Source organism: Vombatus ursinus, unplaced genomic scaffold, assembly GCF_900497805.2.
Source record: "Vombatus ursinus unplaced genomic scaffold, bare-nosed wombat genome assembly UNPS02008467.1, whole genome shotgun sequence".
NCBI lineage: Eukaryota > Metazoa > Chordata > Mammalia > Diprotodontia > Vombatidae > Vombatus > Vombatus ursinus.
This window is the reverse complement of record NW_020948245.1, coordinates 3121-8232: the sequence shown is the minus strand read 5'-3', so window position 1 is coordinate 8232 and position 5112 is coordinate 3121. Positions and strand designations below refer to the sequence as shown.

General features: G+C 39.4%; 1 pseudogene; it reads left to right on the top strand.

Annotated features, from left to right (window-relative positions):
• The first annotated feature begins 4264 nt into the window (after window positions 1-4264).
• LOC114034193 lies at window positions 4265-4778 on the top strand (annotated as a pseudogene).
• The last annotated feature ends 334 nt before the right edge of the window (window positions 4779-5112 follow it).

Genomic DNA, 5112 nt, shown 5'->3' with positions numbered 1-5112 from the left:
GATAGTGATAAGGATAGAGACTATAGCCCAGTGATAGAGCTGGGAGGAACTGAATGATTGAGAAGCACCAGTTCCTGAGAGCTTCTTGATCCTGCCTGACCACAGGAGGAGCTGGTGCCTCTGGATTCCTGTCCCTCATGCAGCCACGCAGGGAAGTGCCTTGGGCCTGTGGTCGGTCACATGGAGTTCTGGAACAGGTCCAGACTGAGACCCCTCCTCATTTCCTTAACCAACTGCTGCTTGGCCTGCATTTTTTTAAGGACAACTTGAGCCTGTCCTGAGGGCATGGGGCATAGTTGTCTCAAGGGATTCTCAGTTGACTTAAGACACTAAAATGGAATTTTCATCCATCTATTTATCTATCTATCTGTTTATCTATCTATCAGAATGGAGGGTCAAGTGCATTGTTTACTAATGTAGTTCTTAGGGAAAAAGCAGAGAAAATATAAGAGAAGGTAGTTTTTATTCCTACTTTTAAGATCAATTTTCATTTGTATTGTGACAGGAAAACTTCATGAAGAAATTGATCGTGTGATTGGCCGAGATAGAAGTCCCTGCATGGAGGACAGGAACAAGATGCCTTATACCAATGCTGTGGTACACGAGATACAGCGGTACATTGACCTTGTTCCAACCAACCTGCCCCATGCAGTGTCAGAAGATGTTCAGTTTAGACAATATCTTATCCCCAAGGTCAGAAGTGTTTCTCACTGTAACATGAGATTTTATTCTCTCTCCCACTGAAATATAAAATCTTAAGAGTTAGAAGGAACCTCAGGCCAACCCACATCCCTGAGAAGTGGTCACAGAATTTCAGAATCTGAAGAGATTTCAGTGGTCATATTGTCCATCCCCAATCTGAAAAAGAATTCCATCTACAATATGCTTACCTCGTGGTCATTCAATCTTTCCTTATACGGTGTTTCAATGCGGTGTAATCACTTTTTGCTGTGGCATTCCATTCTAATCTTGGAGAGCCCTAATTTGAGGAAATTTTTTTTCTTGCATTTATCCTGTTTGCAATTTTATACTTTAATCTGTTGCTTTTGGTTTTGTCCCCTGGATAAAATAGAACAAAGTTACTCTCTCTTTCTAGTAAAAGGCTATACAACACTTGAAATCAGCTATTAGGTCTCCTGTTCTGTTATGTCTTCTGTTCTCATGTCTAAATATCCCCATTTCCTATGGACTTGTTATCCTTATCATCCTGGTTGCCCTCCCTTGCGTAGCGTCCAACCTGTCAATGTCTTTCTCAAATATGACTGTGAATACAATCCTCATTTGCGAGCTGAGGTGATCAAAGTACAGCGGTGCCTATTTCCAAGCTGCCTTTGAACCTTCAATAATTACCCTTTGTATATGGTCAGTCAATCTGTTTTAAATCCACCTAATTGTATAAAAGTCTAACCTGTATAGTTCCATCATTTTCAGAGGAAGAACATGAAAATCTTTATCAAATATTTTGCTAAAATCTAATGAAACACTATTTACAACATTCTCCTGATGTACCAGTTTATTAACACCCTAAAAAAAAGGAAATAATGATGATTCCACTCCAGATCTTTGTGAGCACTACCTCCTTATCTAGAGTCATTTCCTCATTCCTTCCTTATCTCTTTAGATCTCTGTAGAAATATATTCTAGACTCCTAGTGCAAATTGAAGTGTACTCTCTTCACTTTATTTTTCTTGCACAAGTGTCTTGGTACTCCCTTATTTTCTCCTTACTTCTCTGGTGTATTCAATCTCTATTAGCCATATTTATTAATTCTATCCATTTCATTTAAAAGTTCATTTCCTTGGTTAAAAAAAAAAGACCAGAAGCAAAAAAAAATTGAGAAGTTCTGTATATTCTCTTGTCACTTGTCATCCTCATCCTATAATCCTCTGAGTCATGAGGTTATCCTTTCTTTAACATCCTCTTTTCCACAATACAGTTTTTAAAAACCCCTTCTTGTTGCCCTTTGTTAGCCTTACCAGCCTCTGTTCATTCTGGGCTTTACCACTTCTGTCATCCTTATGGAACTGTGACATGCTTCTTTTTACTGATCCTTGTCTTTGAAAAATCTAAGTTGTTTGCGGAGTTCCCTGTAATAATAATAACTGTTGTTTATAAAGTACTTTGAAGTTTGCTTTACATAGATGATCTTATTTAATCTTTGCAACAACTCTGTGGGAGTAGATGCCAGTATTATCCCCATTTTACAGGTGAGGAAACTGAGTCATAGAGAGAGCACCTGGCTCTTCTAGGGTCACGCAGCTAGTAAGTGTGTGTCAGGATTTGTACTAAGGTTTTCCTGACTTCAGGTATAGCAGTCTCTCCACTGCACTACCTGGCTACCTTATCCACATCGGTATCTTTAGAGAATGTTCCTTTATCTTTCATTGTCAGAATTGTTTTCCTTTGTGTTTTCACAAACCAACTCTTGTCTTTCTTGGTGATAATAATAATAGCTAGCTTTAAGGTTTGTGAAGCAGTTACAAATGTCATATCTTTTTATCCTCATAGCAACCCTGACATGTAGGCACTGTTGTTCTCATCTTACACATCAGGGAACTGAGTCTGAGAGAAGGTAAGTGAATTGGCCAGGGTCAAACAGCAAGTGAGTATTTGGGGTTGGAGCAGGTCTGTCTGACTTTATCCATTGGGCCACTTAGTTACCTTTGTTATAAACTCTAAGATGGACTGGTCACTTTCCCCAAAATTCTCGTCACTCCCATCCATAGGTGTGCGCAGAAAGTGTGCCAAGTGTGGTAGCATATTCTTCAACACATCACGATCCCTTCAGAGGAAAAATGTTGTTCCACAGGGGTTCTACAGATCCATATTTACAACTATGTTATTCAAGTTCCTCTCATATGGTAAAAATTGTATTAATAAAAGAATTTTTACCTGTTTTTATTCCACTGTAATGGCAGGATGAAATTATCATTAAGAAAAGCCAAGGAATGATGAGCTCCTCTGTTTTTGAGAGAAAGGAAACTCAAGGATCCAAAGGAATAATTGAAGTTTTCCATCACTGCTACATCACGTGTAACCACCAGGGTGTATAATTTGTCTTCTGTATTCCTTGCCTATTTCTTCTTTCTCTCCATGTGGTCTGTTGAATGCTCTCATGAGAATGTCATTCTTGATGTTACCTCCATTTCTCTTTCTCTGGATGCTTCTCATCACTCTTCTTTCCTCTGCTTCCTAAATAGCCTATCATGAAGGCATTTTCTTAATGTATACTATCCCACCGTCTTTCCTATCCTATTTCTTTTAAACAAGATATATTCTTTCCAGAACTTCAGTCTTCTTAAACATCTCATCATACCAAGTCCTAGTTACAACTTTGAGGTCAAATTTGTTTCCTTGTCTTAAAATCTCCAATCCACCTTGTTTTTTTTTAGCTATACTTTATGCATTAAAAAAACCTTTTGACTATATTTGTAAGACATCAAAATAATCATCTTTCCAGTCTTTGATAGGTGCATTATTCAATTCCTGGCTAGGAGTCTATCATACCTATATTTTAATGAAGATGTGGTCCAGAAATTCAAATCCCATTCTGAAACACCCTCTTACAAGATGTCCGCTTCTGAAATCCACCTTTCCTTTCTGAATTTTTTGCATCCAAATACAGCCATAATGAATATACCACCTCTGCTCTTAATGTTCTTAGGAATTTTTTTGTCTTAATTGTCAAAACCTTTGGAAATGCTTGCAGGTTCCTTAGAGAAGTATTATTTTTGCTCCTGTGAATCACCAGAGGTGGTTAGTATTCATCCCCTTTGACAGGTCTTGGAAGGTTCTCCCTTTTGCCTTGGATATGTGCTCTGAGAATATGGCAGACCTGTCTATTGTTGTCATTGTCAGCCAACAGCTGTTTCAGAGTCCTTCTATAGGGAGTCACCAACCGGTACTCTTCTCTTCTTCCTGGATGTCTTACCAATTAATAGCCATGAACCTACTTTACCTTTCTTTAGAGTACAAGCAAGGGCTTCTTACCCAGAGCATCTAATTTCTTCATCTTCAAGAAGATCTCCCAATTTGTTTATCCACTCTTGCCTCATTCTTCTGTGTTACATTATTTTATTCTTCAACATCCTGCCACAGATCAGAATTCATTTCTAACTTTTCAGGTCATCTGGCATCTGCTTGAACTTGGCGTGCTTATTATTTACCCAGGCAGTTCTTTCCTTCTTTGATAGATCTAATGGTCAAAAGTTATTTTATTTCAGTTGCCGCCTGGGAGTTTCTCTTCCTTTATCTCCAGTCCCCCATGGCCTCGCAGAACCGCGACCCAGCCTCTGCCAGTACCGCCACAGCCCGTAAGGGGGTGGGTATGTGGGCAAGAGGTTGCAGCGGGAATTGATGACCCTAATGATGTCTGGAGACAAAGGAATTTCTGCCTTCCCAGAGTCAGACAATCTCTTCAAGTGGGTTGGGACCATCCATGGGGCAGCTGTGACAGTATATGAAGACCTAACGTACAAGCTCTCCTTGGAATTCCCCAGTGGCTACCCATATAATGCTCCCACTGTGAAATTTGTCACAACTTGTTACCATCCTAATGTGGACACCCAAGGCAATATCTGTTTGGACATCCTCAAGGACAAGTGGTCAGCTTGTATATTGTCAGAACCATCCTGTTATCTATCCAGAGCCTGCTGGGAGAACCCAACATTGCTAGCCCATTGAATACACTTGCTGCTGAACTTTGGACAAACCCCACAGCCTTTAAAAAGTATCTGCTGGAAACCTACATGAAGCAGGTGACTAGCCAAGAGCCCTGACCCTGGCTGCTAGCCTACTTTCCTTCGTCTTGTGTGTATGTGTATGTGTGTGTGTCTATCTTTTTCCTTTCCTCATAACCTGACTTCTCCTCTTTTCTGTACAGGACTCTGTTTCATAGACTGTTTGCCTTTTCTTTTTTTTCTTAAACTCTTGTCCAGCCCTCAACATTAATGTATAAATAAATAAAGTTTTTTTTTTAAAAGTTATTTTATTATCTTTTATTAACCTGGGATCTGCCTTCTTGTGTCCTTTACTCATTGGTACTGGTTCTGCAACTCAAGGTGTCAAAATTCAGTCTCATCTCTCCCAATAGTATTGCAGACTTTCTAATTT